Source organism: Erpetoichthys calabaricus, chromosome 3 (genome assembly GCF_900747795.2).
Source record: "Erpetoichthys calabaricus chromosome 3, fErpCal1.3, whole genome shotgun sequence".
Taxonomy (NCBI): Eukaryota; Metazoa; Chordata; class Cladistia; order Polypteriformes; family Polypteridae; genus Erpetoichthys; species Erpetoichthys calabaricus.
Window position 1 is genome coordinate 9,403,082 of NC_041396.2, and position 22,512 is coordinate 9,425,593.

The window sequence follows — 22,512 nt, forward strand, 5'->3', positions numbered from 1 at the left end:
TAGTTTCATTGACTTGATGATATACTCTGATTAAAAAGTGTTCCTTTAATTTTTTGAGCAGAATGTATCTATGTATGTATTTAAAGAGCTTCTGTAAAAAGCCAAATTTCCCCCTGGGGTCAAATAAAGTTCTATCAATCTATCTATCTATCTATCTATCTATCTATCTATCTATCTATCTATCTATCTATCTATCTATCTATCTATCTATCTATCTATCTATCTATCTATCTATCTATCTATCTATCTATCTATCTATCTATATGTCACTTGCCCAGCTCATGACAACTGAGTGCTTGATCAGTACTGCGGGATCATTAAAGGTGCTTATGAATTGAGAGCAAACCCACCACTCGGTTCATCAGATCATTACTGTACCCATCTTATTCCAATCTATAAACTCGTCCTTAAGAGAGCAAAGCCAGAAAGTAAACAATGAAAGTCTGGGACGAGGACTCTATTGAGTGCCTGTGCTTCTGTTTTGAGTGCAGTGACTGGTTAATGTTTGAAAAATCCTGTGCTGACATTAATGACCTGATAAACACTGTAAGCTGTTACATGCAGTTCTGCGAGGACATCGTAATACCCATAAAATCAGCCAGAATACAGTATACTCTAACGACAAGCCATGGATTACCAGAGATCTAAAAGTATCAATAACCTGAAAAGATAGAGCATTTCAACATGGAATATAAAACTGAACAGAAAGAATTACAGAAGGAGGTGAAACGTGAAATAAATCAGGCAAAGTTGAAGTATAAGGACAGGAATGAACTGAGGACTGATAACCAGGGCTCATTATGGAGTGGCATCAAGATAATGGCTGGCATTCATACAAAAAACAAAAACTGCGTCGATGTGACGGGGGTCTAAATTGACTATGAGTTGGCACAAAACCTGAATGAGTTCTATTCAAGATTTGAAACACAGGATTTTGGTTTAAAATTAAGTCAGCAAAAGAACAGACGGAGGATTGGAGCCAGGACTCAGCTATTCTTTAAGCAGAAAGGTCTTTATATGAACAAAAATCAAAAAAAGCTCAGGTCCATGCGGAATAAGTGGCTTTCTGCTTCACTACTCTGCAGAGGAACTCTCTCCAATATTCCACTCCATATCTGAAATGTCCTTGGATTTACAAAAAGTGCCCAGCTAAATAGGCCATTGTTATTCCATTGGCAAAAACTGCACACCCCAAAGCATTAAGTGACTTTAGACCAGTGGCATTAACTTCTCTTATCATAAAATCCTTTGTGCAGTTAATTAATATTTAACAAAACTAAGGCTCTTCTGGACCCTCACCAATTTGCTTATAGAGCAACGAGGGGCATGGAGGACGCCACAACAGCACATCTGAATTTACTGTATGAGCACTTGGAAGGATGGGTGGGGTTTGACATTTTGTAAAATTTGACTTGCTTACATGGAATGTTGATTGATTTTAATAAATTCAATAAAATGTTTTTGTCTTTTTTTTTTTTTTTAAATATTGCTGTTTTATAAACTTTTTGTCAGCTTTTAACACCAGCCCCACATTTTAGTTGAGATAAGTATAAATCATTTCTGTTAGGACCCTAACTTGGTGGAGTGGATTCTGGACTTTTTAACAAACAGAACACAAAGAGTGAGTGTCAGTGGCTCTTTCTCTGATAAGTACACCTTTTGGCACTCCACAAGGTTGTTGTTCATCTCCTCTTTTGTTTATCCTGGAGGTATACAAATGACTGCAGGAGTTTACACAAGGATAGACATGTCCTGAAATTTGCAGATGATTATGTCATCCTCGGAGAATCATAGTTAGGGCGGGTGACAGTTGTGACCCGCTGGGCTGGCTAATTTGACTTTCTGTTTAAAGCTGATCCTCCGGCTAGGACGCTGGACATCTCTGGGTCCATGGTTCTTGAGAATGATCTTCTAATTAGCTGTGAACCACTTAATCTCACTGAGACTGCACAGGTGGTGAACCAGCTGTGGGTAGGGAAGGCTGTAGGGATCAGTGGTATCCAGTTGAAATTCTCCAGGGTGGCATTGCAAACAATATTTGCTTCAATTTGGGGAGAAGGGGCACTACCCCACTGACTGAAAAATGGGACTTGTCATCCCTATCTGGAAAGGGAAGGGTAATCACCTGGATGTGTCAACTACAGGGGGATAACAATGTTCCCAGTGCCACGGAAGGTCCTTGCTTGAGTCATCCTCAATAGGATCCATGATCACTTGCTCACCTACCAGTGACTGGAGCAGTCTGGTTTTACACCTAAGAAGTCTACATCATAACACTGAGGGTTCTCATTGAGCGCAAATGTGAATATCGGCAAAGTTTCTTTGCAGCATTTTTCAAGTTTCGTAAAGTGTTCAAGCACTTCAGTGGGACATCATGAAACTTCGCAGGATCCCCCCAAAGTTGCTGGAAATCATGGCCAGTCTGTACACTGGTACTGTGAGTGCTGTGCAGACTGGAGGCAGAATCTCTGCGTTTTTCCCAGTTGATTCTGGGGTTTGTCAGGGGTGTGTTTTTGCTCCTACTCTGTTCAATGCTTTCATGGTCTGAGTATTGGACAGGGTCATAGGGCCCAGCTGCTGTGGGGCATATGTTGGTGAAGAAAGATTCGCTGATTTGGACTTTGCCAATGATACTATGATCTTTGCTTAGTCAATGGAGCTCTGATTGGGGCTCTCAAGGGACTGAGCAAGGACTTTTAGAGTTTGAACTTGCGAGTGTCCTGATATAAACCAACATCCAGGCCTTTAGTGACCTATTAGGCATGGCCATCAACAGTACGTCTGTCTGTGGAGAGAGTGTCAACCTCGTCAAGAGGTTTACTTACCTCGGCAGCAACATTCATGTCTCTAGTGACTCTTCCTATGAAGTCAGTAAACTGATGGGGAGAGCATTGAGGGTCATGAGGTTGCTTGAAAGAGGTGTATGACACTCCCAATATCTGTGCAAAAGGACGAAGGTCCAAGTCTTTAGAGTCCTAGTGCTTCCTGTTTTGCGAAATGGATGTGAGACATGGATGTTATCCAGTGACCTGAGACAAAGACTTGGCTCCTTCAGTACTGTGTCTCTTCAGAGAATCCTTCGGTACCAGTGGTTTGACTTTGTGTCGAATGAGTGGTTGCTCATGGAGTCCTGAATGAGGCACATTACCAGCATTGTGAGGAAGCGTAAATTGCAGCACTATGGCCATGTGGTGTGATTCCCCGAGTGTGATCCTTCTCGCAGGATCCTCATTTTTGAAGACCTGAGCTGTTGGACTAGGCCAAGAGGAACACCCATTTAGCATCATTTTTGGAGGATGGGACTGAACTGTGTGTCTGCATTGGGGATTGCCAACTGGGATCCCGAGCTGTTTTGTTGTGTGTTGGTTGCGGCAGCATGCAGTACCAGTGAATGCTATCCAACTTGACCTGACCTCTGTCATTTTCAGTCTTTTACAAGATAAGGAAGACAGACAGTGAACTATTGTCAATGAAATGGAACAATGGTATGATCACTCTAATTTACAACTTAATATTTCTAAGACAAAAGATATGGTTGTGAATTTCAGGTGCTCCCCACCATCCACTGTCTTAACCATAATTAAAGAGGAGACAGTGAAGATGGTAGAGCAATACAAATATCTAGGAACAATCATTAATAACAAACTGAACATTGATCTTAACACATTCCGATGTCACCATCAGTACAGTAGATGTGTGTTTCTTTGCACACTTTTCTTATAATCTTTTTGCTGTTTGCACATGAGAGGGTAGAATGTCAGTGTCTGACCCAAATGATCGACAAGCCCATTGTGCTATTTTAGACTACCACAGCACCAAGCTATTAATTTCCACATTTTCCCTGACATGAACATTGACAGTTAATAATAATAATAAAAACAATAATAATAATATTGCATTTTAAGCTGGAAACTGAAGGTGTAATGATGATTGTTGTTAGTACATATGCCCTACAAGTTGGGTGTTTGATGGATGAGAAAGAAGATTTCTGCAGTGAGTTGGATGAAGTGATGGACAGTGTACCCAAAGGACAGAGAGTGGTGATTGAAACGGATTTCAGTGGACATGTTGGTGAAGAGAACAGAGGAGATCAGAAGGTGATGGGTAGGTATGGTGTAAAGGAGAGGAATGAAGAAGATCGGAGGATAGTGGATTTTGCAAAAAGGATTGGCACGGCTGCGGTGAATACATATTTTAAGAAGAGTGAGGAACATAGGGTGATGTACAAGAGTGGAGGAAGATGCACACAGGTAGATTACATCTTATGCAGAAGAGTCAATCTGAAGGAGATTAAAGACTGCAAAGTGGTGGCAGGGGAAAGTGTAATTAAACAGCATAGGATGGTGGTCTGTAGGATGATGTTGTAGATCAAGAAGAGAAGGAGAGTGACAGCACAGCCATGGATCAAATGGTGGAATTTGAAAAAGGAAGACTGCAAGGTTGAGTTTAGGGTGGAGGTAAGACAGGCACTGGTGGCAGTGAAGAATTACAAGACAGTTGGGAAACTACAGCAGATGTAGTAAGGGTGACAGCAAGAAGGGAGCTTGGCGTGACATCTGGACAGAGGAAGGAGGAAAAGGAAACCTGGTGGTGGAATGGGGAAGTACAGGAGAGTATACAGAGGAAGAGGATGGTGAAGAAGAAGTGGCATAGTCAGAGAGATGCGGAAATTAGACAAGAGTACAAGGAGATAAGGGGTGTTATGGTGTATAAAATCTACAAGTTATTCTCTATATTTTTATTATTATATTTTGCTCAATCCCAACAAGATGAATTCAGATGTAGGACACTTGTATTGGCATTATAATAAAAAAGGCACATCCTCTTCCCTTACACCTCACTTTTATAACAGTTGTTCACGGCATAGTGCTAAAATTGTTTTACAGCCTGGGAAAGGAAGACTGAGTTGATACCTCAGGCTATTGATTACTTTATGGATGGACATCTGGGACAACAATTTGGTTTACAGCCTGGGAAAGGAGGACATGCCGGTGTTTAAGGCAATATCAAAAAACTTTATTATCTGGGAAAAGATAGATTAAAGAGTTTGAGCAAAATTCATCCATCATATTGACAGCCAGCCAATTAGGTGCATGCAACAATCATGTGCTGTGAAACCACGGCATGACATTTTATAATAAATATGCCTCATTTGAAAGCAACGTCAGAAGAAGAGAAACAGCGATGATGGAAGAGCGATATCAGAAGAGAAAACAAAGACACGTATGACCAGTTTTCATCCGATCGTCAGTTAGCAGCATTTTCATGAACATCGATTGTTAATCAAACGCCGCCCTGGGACATTCATCCTTGTCATCTGTAACTTTTTTGTAAGCTTTTTCTAAAGACTATATATATCCAGACTTTTCTATCAGTCCTATTTTCTATTATTCTTTGTTTCAGTGGTATTATTATTACTCCTGTAATAAATACCATGCTACTTTTAACTTTCTATGCTTTGTCTTAATGTCTATAGAGTGATTGAAGTAATAAGATTTCTTTGAGCACCTGGTGCAGCCAGAGATTTGTCACTAACTTTGTGCTGCGAGGTGTATTAAGGCTGAGGGTGAGAGCTCCACACAATAGTTGGGAACAGTATGTAAAGTAAGGCATTCTTGACAGATAAATGGCCTATTGTCAAGAATGCTGAGCCTTTGTATGTTTAAATGTATTCTTGTAGACCAAAAGTAATATTTGGGTCTGAGATATTATTAAAACATCGTATGCTGTTCGTGCTGATAATAAGTAAGTCTCTTGAAGTGCTGAGAGAGTGACAGGCTGTGTTATTCCTAAAGCACTTGTCTGGTTTAAAGTGCTAGAGGTTAATCAGTGTGTGTGTCATTTATGGGGCACTGTTGTGGTTAAGGTCTGTGTGTATGTGTATAGCTATGTATGTGTGTGATAATTTTAAAGTGCAAAAGTAGACCAACCCGATAACGGACATGATGAGTACACTTACCCTTGAGAAAACAGGTAAAGATAAGTAGTGGGAAATACTACGATAATACAAGGCGCAAGGTGAAGAGAGAGGTGGCGAAGGCTAAAGAAAAGGCATATGATGAGTTTTATGAGAGGTTGGACACTAAGGAGGGAGAAAAGGACCTGTACCGATTGGCTAGGCAAAGGGATCAACCTGGCAAAGATGTGCAGCAAGTTAGGGTGATAAAGGATAAAGATGGAAACGTACTCACAAGCGAGGAGAGTACTTTGAGAGGTTGATGAATGAAGAGAATGAGAGAGAGAGATGGTTGGATGATGTGGAGATAGTGAATCAGGCAGTGCAATGGATTAGCAAGGAGGAAGTAAGGACAGTTATGAAAAGGATGAAAAATTAAAAGGCCGTTGGTCCAGATGACATACCTGTGGAAGCATGGAGGTGTTTAGGAGAGATGGCAGTGGAGTTTTTAACCAGATTGTTTAATGGAATCTTGGAAAGTGAGAGGATGCCTGAGGAGTGGAGCAGAAGTTTACTGGTACCGATTTTTAAGAATAAGGGGAATGTGCAGAGCTGTAGTAACTACAGGGGAATAAAACTGAAGTTATGGGAAAGAGTAGTGGAGGCTCGGTTAAGAAGCTCGGTGATGATTAGTGAGCAGCAGTATATTGTCATGACAGGAAAGAGCACCACAGACGTGATAGTATAGAGAAGCCCAGAAAGAGTTGCATTGTGTCTTTGTGGACTTGGAGAAAGCATATGACAGGGTGCCTCGAGGGGAGCTGTGGTATTGTATGAGGAAGTCGGAAGTGGCAGAGAAGTATGTAAGAATTGTACAGGATATGTACGAGGGAAGTGTGACAGTGGTGAGGTCTGCGGTAGGAGCGACGGATGCATTCAACGTGGAGGTGGGATTACATCAGGGATCAGCTCTGAGCCCTTTCTTTTTTGCAATGGTGATGAACAGGTTGACAGACGAGATTAGACAGGAGTCCCTGTTCACTATAATGTTTGCTGATGACATTGTGATCTGTAGTGATAGTAAGGAGCAGGTCGATGAGAGGTAGAGATATGCTCTAGAGTGGAGAAGAATGAAGGTCAATAGGAACAAGGCAGAATACATGTGTGTGAATGAGAGAGCGGTGGAAATGGAATGGTGAGGATGAAAGTAGGAGAGTTGGCGAAGGTGGATGAGTTTAAATACTTGGGATTAAGAGTACAGAGTAATAGGAAGTGTGGAAGAGAAGTGAAAAAGAGAGTGCAGGCAGGGTGAGTGGATGGAGAAAAGTGTCAGGAGTGATTTGTCACAGACAGGTATCAGCAAGAGTGAAAGGGAAGGTCTACAGGACAGTAGTAAGACCAGCTATGTTATATGGGTTGGAGATAGTGGCACTGACCAGAAAGCAGGAGACAGAGCTGGAGGTGGCAGAATTAAAGATGTTAAAAATTGCATTGGTTGTGATGAGAATGGATAGGATTAGAAATGAGTACATTTGAGGGTCAGCTCAAGTTGGACGGTTGGGAGACAAAGTCAGAGAGGCAAGATTGTGTTGGTTTGGACATGTGCAGAGGAGAGATGCTGAGTATATTGGGAAAAGGATGTCAAGGATAGAGCTGCTAGGTAAGAGGAAAAGAGGAAGGCCTAAGAGGAGGTTTATGGATGTGGTGAGAGAGGACGTACAGGTGATGGATGTAACAGAAGAAGATACAGAAGACAGGAAGATATGGAAGAAGATGATCCATTGTGGCAACCCCTAACAGGAACAACCAAAAGAAAAACAAAGAAGAATTTACATAACTCCTTTCCCATGATCAAGGTGCTTATTGAAACAGAAAGGAATATGTAACAGTGAATACAAATATTTCTGCTTAGAACACTAAACAGATAAATACAGGAGATATGAAGCAGTGTAAAATATTAAATTCAATACTAAAAGAAAAGCCTGAACAAATCACATCAATTATCATACACACAATACACACACATAAATTACCCTGAGCATCTGGACAGAGAGGTAAATAGAAAGAAACGGGCAGAATGTTACGTTACTTCCTGAACAGATGAGCTTTAAGTTGTTTTTAAAGGAATGAATGGAGTCAGCTGATATCATTAATTTCGGGAGGTCTTTCCAAAGTTTCAAGGCCCTGTGATCCATAGAGTGCAGGTTAGTATAGGGCACAACAAGATGGCCAGCATCAGAGAACCTTAGAGAGCGAACAGGAGCAGAGTGATGGAGAAGGTCACTGATGTAGTCCGGTGTGAGGCCATTTAAAGCTTTGTAGGTTAATAATAGAATTTTATATTCAATCCTGTAAGACGCAGGGAGCCAGTGGAGCCAAAGCATAATGGCTGTGATGTGCTCGCTGTTGCTGGTCCATGTCAGGACTCTTGCAGCAGAGTTTTGAATCCACTGGAGCCTTAATGTAAGATTAGAAGTGGTACCTGCTAGTAGGGAGTTACAATAATCGATGTGGGATGTGATAAAAAGCAGGGACAAGTGCTAGAAAAAGAGGAGAATGAGCAAACATGAGGTATGTTGCAGAGGTGAAAGTAAGAAAGTTGGGTGGGTTGAAAAAGAAAGGGAGGAATCAAAAATGACACCAAGATTCCTTGCATTACAAGAAGGTCTGATGAGATCATCATCAAGAGTGAATGAGAAGGAGCTCATTTTCTTAAATTGCACCTTAGTGCCAATTTGTAGAAGTTCAGTTTTGTTACAGTTTAATTTTAAAGAGATCTGCTCCATCCAGTTTTTAATTTCACTCAGGCAAGTTTGAGCTGAGAAAGCTTTTAACACTTTTAAGACTGAAATAGAGTTGAGTATCATCTGCATAAAACTGACAATCCAGTCCAAAGCTACAAATAATATGGTGAATGGGAAGCATAAAAGATACAGAAGAGCAGAGGGCCGAGGACAGAGCCCCGAGGGACTCCTTGTGTGACTGGCGCTGAGCTGGATCTTCTGTTGCCAAGACTAATAAACTCTTGCCTATCAGTCAGACAGGACTTAAATCACTGGAGGGCAGTGCTAGAGATACCCAGCATGTTCTCCATTCTGGACAGTAGAAGGTCATGTCTGAAAGTTTCAAAAGCTCCACTGAGCTCTGACAGAATTAATACGTTGGTTTGTCAGGAGACTGCTGCCATAAGCAAATCATTGGTTACCCGAAGCAGAGCAGTCAGTATCAAAATCAGACTTTTTTATCACTGGGGTTACAAAATTGATTTGAACCGTGACTGGCACAAAGCCAGTGCCCAGGGATGTATTGATTATTGTTTTAACAGTTAGGATTATGGCATGAAGTTAGGATTTAAGAAGTATGGTGTGGATGGGTTCCAGTACACAAATGGTCGGCGTCATCTTACAAAGCAGGTCATTAACAGATGCTGAGTTGATTAGTGAGAATTTAAAAAAGGAGCTGGATGTTGAGGGAAGACAGGGAAAGATATAAAGAGATGATGGATTTATGTTAGTGGATTTATTTAGAATTTTAATCTTATTACAGAAAAAGTGGAGGAATTTTTCACAGACTTGAGTAGAGAAGGTAAACAGGACAGATGCAGGTTGAAGTAGTTTATTAACTACAGAAATCATAACCCTTGGGTTATCATGGCCACTGTCTATTATTCTGCCCATAATGCGTGTTCTTGGCTGCAGTTAATGCATCCCTGTAAGCCCTTTAGGGGTCAGAGAAAGCCTGGATGTGCACAGTGAGGCCAGAGTTACGTGACGCTCTTCCAAGGTGTCAGCCAGCTGCTTTCATATAACTTAATTCTCTGTTGTACCATGGAGATGAATGCTTAAAAGAAATCTCCTTATGTTTTAAAAGAGCTGATTTCTCTAGTGCTGAATGAAGTGCTGAGTTATACTAGTCAACAAGACTATCTAATGTTGGTGGAATAGGAGAAGACAGAAATGAATCCAGCAAGGATAGAGGGACAGATATTTTTAAGGTTTCTGAAAGAAATACTACGTTTAGAGATAACAGGAGAAAGAGGATATGAGACAGTGAAAAGTAAGACTTTATGATCACAGAGGCCCAGATCACTGCTATACTGCTACACTGTTGGCAACAGATAAGCCAGATGTACAGATCAGGTCTCATATATGACCACCAGAGTGAGTAGGAAAATCAACATGATGCACCAAATCAAAACAGTCCAGAAAGAGCAAGAATTCATTCACTTAAGAAAGACTCATTGTATTTTGGGGGATGATGGACAACAATAAGTAGGACAGGACTACATTTAAACTGTGCTAAGGGGACTAATGTCTTTCTTGTCCTTGAACTCAATCACAATTATTCTGCCTTTTTGCCACACAGCTACTTGCACCGTTCTGAACCTTCAGCCAACTAAATTCACCAGAGATATCATGGTGTATTAGTCATACACTTCCGTATGCATCAGTCTAAAAACCCATGTGTCAACATGTGATCAGTAAGTCATCCCTATTGCATGATTCAACTAAGGGTTCAGCTTCAGTTTGTTCTAAACTGGCTTTACAGCTACTCGTTTATACACCTTTGTGTTTTGGTCAAGGGCTCCACCCCACTTGTGAATAATGATGAGTTATAAAATGTTTAGAAATACTCACATTTTTTGTAGTATGATGTTATATATCCAGTAGAAGGCGGCCCTGAGAGATATTCATACCAACATTGTAAAGCACAGTTTCTTAATCTGTGGGTCACGACCCATAATCTCCTGGGGTTATAGTGTTTACATTGTGAAACGCAAATGGGCAAAGAGTCTTGTGATGGATTCCTGTGGTTTGGTTTGTGTAAGCAATGACTTAGCTCCATTAGGACGTCAACAGTCATTCTTTAAGGTGCACTCCCCTCACTGCAAAGAGTGTTAGCAGCGATTCTCCAAAGGAGAACCCACTCCCACTATGAAGGTAAGAAGGGCAAGATTGAGTGTAAGAAATCCTACAGTAAAGTAGGTCATTACATGTCACCCCATGTCTGACTCGGGCTTAAATGTACTTACATAAAATTCCAAGCCCGAGTCACTCTCAGGGTTAAAACCAAGGAGTATAATGATCATTGAGGTGTTCTTGCACCTTTTCTGAAGTCTACCTGTAGTCAATTCAGTTGATTGCAAATGATTAGGAGAAACCCACACTTGCCTATAGACAGTACCACAGGTGATAAGGAAAAGGCTATGAAGTCAAAGGAATTGCCTGCAGAGCTTAGAGACAGGGATTTCTCGAGGCTCAGACCTGCATAAGGCTGCACAAAATTCTGCAGCATTGAAGGTGCCCAAGAGCACAACAGCAGCCATAATTTACAAATAGAGGAAGTTTAGAGCAACGTTGAATCTTCCTAGAGTTGGCCACCCAGGAGAACTGTGAAATCTTTGGAAAATAACCCTAATGGCCTTTCTAGCTCAGCTGCAAAGAACACATGTAGAGATGGAAGAAACACCCAGAAGAAAAACCTTCATGCAACTCTCCATTAATCTGAGTTTAATGGAAGAGTAGCCAGATAGCAGCTTCTTCTCAGTAAAGACACAGAAATTTCTACTTGGTGTTTGCAAAAAGGCACCAAAAGGACTCTCAGACTCTGAGAAACAAGGTCTTTTTTGCCAGGATGAGATGAAAATGGTGTTTTTTCATCCAGGTTGCTATATCAGTGAGACATGCAAAGATTCTAGTCAATTACCGTGTGGTCCTGTGCAGGGAACGACAAGTACAGATGTGTATCATCACAATAGCACTGATAATAAAACCATGGGCTCGAAGATAGGGTCTAGTGATATAATAATAGACAACATAGGTTGGCTGGCATGGTTTGGATGGATGGTTCCTGACCTGGCTGAGAGATCTTTTCAACAGAATGATGTGGGTTTGTTAGTGGTACCTATCTCAGTCCAGAAGGATTTAGAAGGACTCTCCCATTGATCTTAGCAATGCTTGATAGGAGAAGTGTATGGGCTTTTCCATCAGTTTATCCCAGCTTTCTAAAGTGGTGTTGGTTACTCATTTATATCATTCTGACCTTTGGAAAATTACATTGGTGGCAGATATGTCATGTGCTTAAGCTTTAAGTTACATATAGTTAATCCTTGAGTTACAGTAAATGCTTTTCCTAATGTTTAATAATTCATTCTGTTACAGCTTCATATACTGTATAAGAATATATATAAGTATATATATATATATATATATATATATATATATATATATATATATATATAAGTATATATATATATACCATTCATCCTGGCCAATACCCCCATGCTGCCAGATGGAGCCCTCCCGGCAACGTGGAGGTGCCCTGAGTTCCAGCAGAGCATCATGGACCTTGGAGTTTTTCTTCAAAGCCCTGCTGGATACCGTGGGGGCCACCAGGGGACGCTGCAGGGAGGCCCAAAGACTTGTACTTTCCATATAGCCCGGACGTATTTCCAAGTCACAGGAACACAAGAAATTATATACTTCCGGGCTGAAGAAAAGGAGAAGTTTTTACCTGACCCGGAAGTGATAGAAAGTCACATGGGCTGATGGAGAGAAACACTTCTGGGTCAAGGACTATAAAGGACTCTGGGAAATCACAGACGGACGAGCCGAGTTGGGAGGAAGGGTGACTGAGCTGCTGGGAGGTGTGGAGGATTATGATTATTGTCTATTTGTGATTATTAGTGATTTATTATTGAGTATAGTGGAGGTGGAGGTGCTTGTGCACATTTATTATTATAACAAATAAACATCTGGACTTTTATCTGGTGTCTGAGGGTTGATCTGAGGGTTCAAGGGAGCGATAGCGCCCCCTGTCTGTCACAATATATATATATCTACTCTCTACATATAAATTCCTAAGCCTATAAGTGCAACGATTTTATGTCACGTTTTTTGCCACGCTTTAAATTGGGCTTATTTTAAAACCTACATATATATGTTTAGTATCATCCATCCATCCATTTTCCAACCCGCTGAATCCGAACACAGGGTCACGGGGGTCTGCTGGAGCCAATCCCAGCCAACACAGGGCACAAGGCAGGGAACCAATCCTGGACAGGGTGCCAACCCACCGCAGGACACACACAAACACAGCCACACACCAAGCACACACTAGGGCCAATTTAGAATCGCCAATCCACCTAACCTGCATGTCTTTGGACTGTGGGAGGAAACCGGAGCGCCCGGAGGAAACCCACGCAGACACGGGGAGAACATGCAAACTCCACGCAGGGAGGACCCGGGAAGCGAACCCAGGTCCCCAGATCTCCCAACTGCGAGGCAGCAGCGCTACCCACTGCGCCACCGTGCCGCCCTGTTTAGTATCATTCTTTTCAGAATTAATTGAACTTTAATGTGATGTTAGATTTTCAGATTCTTATTCCGTTTTTAGATTATAAACTAAAAAATATCAAGAACTCACATCCCGCGAGACAAGACTTTGTGCCAAGAAATTTAACCATGCCCAGGGCCGGAAATAAAAGACAAAGAGTAGGACAGCAGCTGTACAGGCTTTAAAATGTTCGAAGCACTACACCAGCAGCTCATCGAGCAAACAGGAGGTAAAAAAAAAACTGTCTTTGTTTCCCATTGTATCACCGTTTAAGAGGGAGTTTCGGAGGAGCGACCGCGTCTCCTTAGGGTACGTTCAGCCCCCCGTCTTCACAACGCGAGTGGCAGAGATGCGAAGTGGCTGGCACGTAGTGCAGGCCGGGGAGGTTGGCGAATGATGTGAGCAGGGGGTGAACCCCCTACTATATACAGTATATATGTATGTGTGTGTGTGTGTGTGTGTGTGTGTGTGTGTATATATAAAAATATTGTGAAAGCAAACCCAGACACAGACAGGCAGGAGACAGGTTTTGCACCCAGCACACACTTTATTTACAGTCTTGTGCACAGTACACCAACACCACACAAGGCTCAGAGTCCCTTCATGCCGCCAGTCCTTCCGTCTCCACTCCTCCTTACGCTTTCTCCTCTTCCTCCTAACTCTGGTCATTGAGTGGTGATAAGTGGCTCCCTTTATAGGGGACCCAGAAGGACTCCAGATGCCAACGAGCTTTTTCCGGCAGCACTTCCGGGTGTGTTGGAAGTTCTGGCAAATAGGGGCCTGTAAAAGTCCATACGCTCCCCCTGGTGGTGACCATGGCCCCCAGTAGGGTTGAGCTCCCAAGCTCAAGAATTGTGGCCCCACTGAAAACCAAGGGGGCTGCCCTCTGTCGGCCCCAGGGAGAAACTGTCCTGGCATCCTGGCTGATTAAAGGCCTTGGCAGTCCCCCAAAATATATATATATATATATATATATATATATATATATATATATATATATATATATATATATATATATATATATTGTGAAGCCTGCAGCTTGCACAGCCGCCCTAACCCCGACACAGACAGGCAGGACACAGGTTTAACAACCACACCCGGTTTATTTATAGATCCACAGTACACAAATCACCAACACAGCACTCAATACTCACAGACCATAATACAGTTCCTTTTGCCGCCAGTCCATAGGCCTTCACTCCTCCTCAGGCTTTGCTCTCTTCCTCCCAACTCTGGCCGCCAACTTATGGCAAAAGGCCCCTTTTTATAGGGTGCCAGGGAGGACTCCAGGTGCCCAACAATCTCCTTCCGGCTGCACTTCCGGGTGTGGCAGAAGTGCGGCCAAATAGGGCCCAGCAAATGTCCATGTGCCCCCTACAGAAATGGGCTTGAAAAAACTCTCCCCCTTGGTCCTTCCATAATCAGGGCCCTAGCTCTCCGCCACAATATATACAGTATAATATATGCACTTATAATACATAGTAAAATATTATTATACGTTTATTAAAAATTCCATACCTTCTGGCTGCGGTGGGTTGGCACCCTGCCCAGGATTGTTTCCTGCCTTGTGCCCTGTGTTGGCTGGGATTGGCTCCAGCAGACCCCCGTGACCCTGTGTTCGGATTCAGCGGGTTGGAAAATGGATGGATGGATACCTTCTGGTGTTCTTCCCACTCCAACACCTGTAGGGCTGTATGGGAGTTGCAGTTTTGGTGGGCAGCCCTGTTGGGGTCCTTGGGTGCCACCAGGAGAAGCTGCAGGCTCTCTTGTCACTGACCTTCCTAGATGCAATGTGACAGACTTGAAAGCACTCCTGGCTCTAAGATGAAAAGAGCTGCTGGACCTCCTCTGGGTGAGTTGGAGTTGGCTGGAAGAGGGTAAAGCTCACCCGGGAGGAACGGAACAAAAGAAAAGAGGAGAATTGTGCTTGTGGTGGGGTTATTACTACAAAGAAGTCCTTTGTTTAGGTAATTATTATAATAAACCTTTTATATGAATCTGGGGCTTGTGTCACTGTGGTTGTGTTTGGGGTACTGCAATGTCCCCTACTGGTCACAGAATGAGGACAACTCCCCCTGCTATGCATGGCACACCACAAGGAGTGCTGCCAGATGTTTATTCCACTTGAGCGACTGCTCAGGTCAGGACATTCGGCTCCCACTCCAGTCAGGCCCACTGCTCTTTTGAAAAATTTGACAGCCTTATCTAATACTAATTGAGTTATTTAGGCTTTTTGACTGATTTTATTGTTCCTTAGGTTTCTGCCTTGATCTTTTCAGATGTAAAAGCCGCCTCTGCACTTTAAAGTGTATTATTTTTTCTCCTTTGTAAAACTCGTGTAATAAAGAAGTGGTTTAATAAAACTACCTTCAGGTCCTGTATAGTCAAATTTTCTGCATTGGTGATAAAGAACCAAATTATTTATTATGTTCCCACCTTACACACAAATCCAAATTAGTGAGATCACTTTTTTATTTTATGATTGGTGTATTTGCATTTGTCTAAACATATAAAAGTCCATAACACGGCTAAGTGTTTAGAGATCCTGAGACCTCAACCTCCGAGACAATCACAATGTTTGCCGTGAAAGCAGTTTGCCTCCTCGCCACCGTCGCTCTGCTTGTTGCAATGGTGGCTGCGGTGAGTATTAATGCTCCACATTTCTGCTCAGTTTAGTTGATTTACTCTAAACCTGAAATGAATACTGCAGGGTCTTCTCAGACACAACAATTAACTGAATGAAATGCTTTTAAATTCTTGCTGATTTTCAATTTTTAGTTCATATACTGTATAAACAACTATGGAGTTAGCAGGAGAGCAGTACTTGTGTACATTGGACATCTGCATATTTTATTTGCCTTGTTGTTACAGTGGGTTCAGATTGTGTTCAGACTCCGTTCACTTTCTGTACACATTATTGCGTCATACATTTAATATCTGAAATGGAGAGGTTTTGATATTTTGCCCATCAATCTACTCTCCATAATCCATAATGACAAAGTGGAGACGTGTGTTCAGAAAGGTTTGGAAATTGATTCAAAATCAGTTTAGAAATGGTGTGATCCCCTCGCTGTGATCTGTGCCTCACCACAATTTCATTACAGACCACACAACTCCATGGACTGATCATGTGCCAGGCCATCATGTTACATAACCAGTGAGGATGGACTCCACGGTGAGCACAGATGGCGTCTAAAATCCAGTGACACATAAAGTGCTGGTAGTAAGGTGTTAAAGGAAAAGTTTGATATTTTTCAAGTTAAAGTAATTTTTCACAAACGTGGTGTGCATGCATTTGGCACAAGAAGTTGTCTTCTAACATTAAGTGCTTTCTATAAATTTCTAAAAAATATTTTGCCCACACTGGCACTTTACGAACGCGAATATTGGCAGAGTTTCTTTGCAGCCTTTGTCGATTTTCGCAAAGTGTTCGACTCAGTTGATCGAGGTGCCCTTGTGGGTCATCCTGAGGGTTCGCAGGATTCCCTCGAGGTTGCTGGATATCATGGCCGGCCTGTACACTGGAACTTTGAGTGCTGTGCAGAGTGGAGGCAGGACCTCTGTGTTTTTCCCAGTTGATTCTGGGGTTCGTCAGCAGTGTGTTCTTCCTCCTACTCTGTTCAATGCTTGTATGGACTGGGTGTTGGGCAAGGTCGTGGGGTCCAGCGGCTGTGGGGCATCTGTTGGTGAAGAAAGATTCACTAATACTGACTTTGCTGAAGATGCTGTGATCTTCACGGAGTCAATGCAGGCTCTGATTGGGGCGCTTGAGAGACTGAGCGAGGAGTCTGAGTGTCTGGGCTTGTGAGTGTCCTGATAAAAACCAACATCCAGGCCTTTAATGACCCCTTGGGCACAGCCATCAGCAGTGTGTCTGTTTGTGGAGAGAGTGTTAACCTTGTCGAGAGGTTTACTTACCCTGACAGTGACATTCATGTCTCTGGTGACTCTTCCTATGAAGTCAGTAGACGGATTGGGAGAGCATGGGGGGTCATGAGGTCGCTGAAAAGGGGTGTGTAGCGCTCCCGATATCTATGCAAAAGGACGAAGGTCCAAGTCTTTAGAGTCCTGGTGATTTCTGTCTTGCTATATGGTTGCTGGACGCAGTCCAGTGACCTGTGATGAAGAGTGGACTCCTTCGGTACTGTGTCTCTCCGGAAAATCCTTGGGTACTGTTGGTTTGACTTTGTGTCGAATGAGCGGCTGCTCATGGAGTCCTGAATGAGGCACATGACCTGCATTGTGAGGGAGTAACAGTTACATCACTACAGCCATGTGGCGCGTTTCCCTGAGGGTGATCCGACTCGTACGATCCTCATTGTTGGGGACCCGAGTGGCTGGACTAGGCCAAGGAGTCGCCCACGTAACACCTGGTGGCGGCAGATAGAGGGTAATTTCCGGAGGGTGATACTGGACCGCGTGTCTGCCTGGGGGGTTGCAAAACGGGATCCTGAGTTGTTTCGTCGTGGGTGCGGCAACTCACTGTACCAGTGCATGCTCCCCAACTTGACTTGACATGACTTGGCACTTTACATTGTTGGCTGGGGGGTATGAAGGAAACTCTTAAAAACCTACAGAATACGACCATTTTTCAAGCTAAGATAATTGTCAAGTATTGATCTGCATCTTGTGATTACCCACACATTGCAAAATAGTTTATACATGTCCCTTTCAAATAAAAAACACCGGAATTATGCGAATCATCTGTCCTTAAAGAAGACCAGCCATGTGAGATGGCTCACCGCTTACTCTTCCTGCCCAACATCATTTCACCTGTTCCTGGTTGTCGTTTCCTCTCAACAGACCAAAGTTGACTTTTCACACCACATGGTTGGTTTTATTTTAATTTACTTTTGTATTTATGTGAGAACTCGCACAAGAGAATAGAAAATGTACCCTTACCATAAGAAAATGACATACCAGGAATATGAGATAAAACGATTATTTCCAGATCCCTTTTGTTGTCATAAATATTCTCTTCAAACAAGGAAAGGCATGGGTCAATACTCACAAATGTCTTGGCTTGAGAAAATGAACATATTTGGAACGTTTTTAAGTTTTTCCTCCGTGCCCTGTACACTACAATGTAAAGGGCCACTGTGGGCAAGATATTTCTTTTATAATATAGAGAGCACTAAACTTCAGAACACAATTTCATATGGTAAATACAAATATACAGACATGGATAAATTTGTCAGTACCCCTTTATGAAAAAAGATGAACCCACAATTGTCTCTGAAATAACTTGAAACTGACAAAACTAATTGGCAACAATCATTGTTTATTCTGTGTACAACAAAAATCAGACTTTGCTTTAGAGTTTTAATTCAATAGAATATGTCAAATAATAACACAAATGATAAAGGCATGGACAGAAATGATGGGACCCTTAACCTGTTGTACAACTGCAAACAAGCAATTCCAGCAGCTTCTGCACCCGTCCACACGTTGTTTGGTCCACTCAAACTGCTCCTGAAGGGTCTTCTCCACACTGCATGTCTCAATACTTTCCACAGATGTTTGATAGAATTTGAATCAGGGCTCCTAGATGGCAACGTGAGAATTGTCCAATGTTTTGTTCTTTGCTGTTTCTGGGTGCGTTTAGCTGTGTGTTTTTAGCTCCATATCTTATTGGAGGATCCAGGACCTGCGACTCAGACAGAGCTTTCTGACACTGGGCAGTAGGGTGTTGTACCATGTTAGCCATTATGAATGTAGTGAGAAGTGAAGACAACTCAGGCCTCTTCTTCAGTTGCCTCGAAAGCTTGCATATTGTAATATTTTTAGTTAGCCAATAAAAGGTGTAATTTTGTTTGACTTCTCATGACACTGGACAGTAATTTTCACTCCAGAATATCTTGATAGTCTTGAGATTTCATTGTTCCCTGCACAGACTTAAGGCACCCTGTGCAGGGAACAGTGCAAAGCAGCCCTAAAACATAACCAGGCCTCTTCCATGTTTCACAGTAGGTCTGGTGTTCTTTTCCTTGAAAGCTTCATTTTCTTGTCTTTGGACACAGAGCTGAAGTGACTTGCTATAAAGCTCCAGTTTTGTCTCATCTGTACAAAGGACTTTCTCCCTGAAGCATAGTGGCTTGTCAATATGTATTTATGCAACTTCTAGTCTGGCTTTTTTATGTTTTTTGTTCAACAGTGGAGTCCTCCTGGTCTTCTTTCATTGAGCCCAATGTCACTCAAATAGTGCCAGGAGATACTGATGGACTTTGATGTTGGAGTTCAGTTTTTATCTCTTTGGACGCTGTCCTTGGTTTTTAGTCTACCTTTCTCACTATCTTTCTGCCCAATCTGGGGTTGATTTTCTTCTTGCAATCGCATCTAGGGACGTTGGCTACAGTCCCAGGACCTTATACACTTAAACATTTAATAATATGTGCAATTGTTGTCACAGGAACATCAAGCTGTTTGGAGATGCTCTTCTAGCTTTTGACTTTAACATGCTTGTCTATCATTTTCTTTCTGGTCTCTTCAAACGTCCCTCTCCTTTGCTTTCTCTGGTCCATGTTCAGTGCGTGTCACACTGTTACGCCAAACAGCAGAGTGACGATTTTTCTCCATTTAAATCGGCTGAATGTGGGATTGCATGATTAGAGACGTGTGGTGCGCATTCAAGAAAAGAGGAAGTTTGAAAAACCACTTGAATCCAATTATTTAGGGTCTTTTCTAGGGGTTCCAACAAATGTGTCCAGACCATTTTAGAAGATCGCTGTTGAATAAGCACCAGTTATTCTCTTTTCAAACTTTACTTGATGACATATCAAAGGCATGCAGATTCACAGGGGACATGTCATCACTTTTCAGGGGGAATACAGCACTTTATCAATGAGCTGGAAGGGTACCAACAAATGTGTCCATGTCTGTATCATGTTTGTGAAGAAATACATTCAAGTTGGAAAATACCAAACATCCTTTAAACACTAAATTCTATTAATGGTAGTCTGGCACAGCAGCCTTTATTCTCCAAGTGTTCCACAATGGTGAGAAGTACAGAGGATTCAAAAAGTATTCGGACCTTTTTTACATTTTACACATTTTGTTTTATTGTTGCTAAAATCATTTGCATCACATTTTTCTTACATCAAGCAACACTCAGTATCTCAGAATGAAAGCAAAAACAATGATTTCGACATTTTAAAAAATGTAATAAAAATAAATTAAAATCTCACATCGAGACAAGTATTCAGGCCATTTGCGATGACACTAGAAATCTGGCTCAGCTGCACCTCATTTTATTATCATCACTGAGTTATTTGTACATCTTGTTTGGAGTCCGCCTGTGGTGAATTCATTTGATTTGACTGATTAGTAAAGGCACACACAGATGTCTATAAAAGGTCCCACAGATGAACAGAAGTGGTGGTCCCATGGCTAAGGACCTGCACTGGTATCTGGAAGGTTGCCAGATCAAATGGTGTTACTGCCAGAAGGGATCCTACTCCATTAGGCCCTTCACCTAAACATTGCTCCAGGAGCGCTGTACGATGGGTCACCCTTCACTCTGACCCCCAAAGGTCGTGTGAAAAGACAGTTTCTTCTTGGGAATTAATAAAGTATATCAAAATCAAAAAATGAAAAACCAATGAACTTACCTGAACAGTTTGGAGACAGTATGGTGTTGACACAGTTCTGAGGAAAGCTAGAAAAAAATTCTGCAGCATTGAATGATCCCTTGAACCCAGTTGCCATCAAAATGTTTAAATGGAAGAAGTTTGGAACAACCACAATTCTTCCTAGAGTGAGCCACCTGGAGAAGCTGAGCAATTGTACGAGAAAGGCTTTAGTAAGGGAGGTGACCAAGAGCCTGATGAGAACATGTGTGGAGATGACAGAAACTAACAGAATGAAATAAGTGCACCAATGTGGACTTTATGACAGAGTAGACAGACAGAAGCCTGCTTCGTGTTTGCAAAAAAGCACCTAAGGGACTCTCAGACTATTAGAAATAAAATTCTCTGGTCTAATGACACCAAGATTAGCATCATGTTTGGAGGAAACCAGGCACCACTCATGAACTGGTGAATACAATAGTGAAGTATGGACTGGTGGCAGCATCATGCTGTGGGGTTGGGGATGGGGGACAAGTCAGGGTTGAGTTAAAGCTGACACAAAGTGCAGAGATTTCCTTAATGAAGATCTGCTCCAGGGTGTTCTGGACTTCAGACTGGGACAAAGGTTTAACTTTCAACAGGACAATGACAGCGATCTTCAGTCAGCCAGACAGAGCTTGAGAGGATCAGCGCAGAAGAATGTCAGAAAATCCTCAAATAGGGTGGTGAAGCTCGTTGTAGCAAGTCCAAGAAGTCTGCAGGCTGGAATTGCTGCCCAGGGTTCTTCAACTAAGTACTGAATAAAGGGTATACATTCTTACAATAATGTGCTACTTCAGGTTTGTATTTTTAATAACTTTGCCAAAATATATTTTTCACTCTTAGTTATTCTGGGGTATTGGGTGTTGCTTGATGAATAAAAAATTAATCGAGACGATTTTAGCACAAGGCTGCAACATAGCAAAATGTAAAAAAGTGGAGGAGTCTGAATACTTTCTGAATCCACTGTAAACGGGAAATGTATTGACCTGTTGATGATATTCCAGAAGTCCACATTTCACTTAATTTTCAATATGTCGGCTTCTCAAGGAATTTAATTGTTTTCTTTTGGAAAGGGAAATTGTTGTTATTACACAGAAGGCAGGGACATCGCTTCTATCAGTGAAGTCTTCAAAATGTGAGCAAAAATGGTAGCTGATTGATCACCACAAGCTTTTAAAATGCACTGAGACCCATCATGGAGTAGCTTCTCTCTTATACTGTAGATGTAAACATCTTTCAAGTCATCTGAGTGCTAGTCAGGGATTCTTTATTTTTAATTTATTTCATTTTCAATGCTCTGTGATTACCATGTGAAGTTATCATTGATATTGAAAACCTAAGTCCAATGCTTTAGTCTTCTGATCAGTCACATATTATTCTCTTTCAGGCCCCTCTGAGTGAGAACCGTTGTAGAAGTAAGATGTTTTTCTCATTTTGATTTGTAATGTGTTCCCTTGAATTTTTTGACAAGAGAAAAGCAAATTTAGTGCTCTCCATAATTTTTGGGACAAGACACATTTTTCTTTGATTTTCCCCTCTGCTTTACAGTTTAAAGTTAGAAATCAAACAATTCAGATGTGATAAAAATGCTCATTGTAGACTTTCATGTTAGGGTATTTGCATACATTTCAGTCACACCATGTAGAAATGACAACACTTTCTACATGGTCACTC

At 41.9% G+C, this 22,512-nt stretch overlaps 1 long non-coding RNA gene across 1 annotated transcript in view; it reads left to right on the top strand.

Moving 5' to 3' along the window:
• LOC127527044 (uncharacterized) overlaps positions 1-22,221 on the top strand; it is a 96,292-nt gene extending 74,071 nt beyond the window's left edge. Inside the window, exon 3 of the long non-coding RNA XR_007934408.1 lies at positions 22,080-22,221. This is a non-coding gene — a long non-coding RNA (uncharacterized LOC127527044). The remainder of the gene's footprint in view (positions 1-22,079) is intronic.
• Positions 22,222-22,512: the final 291 nt, after the last annotated feature.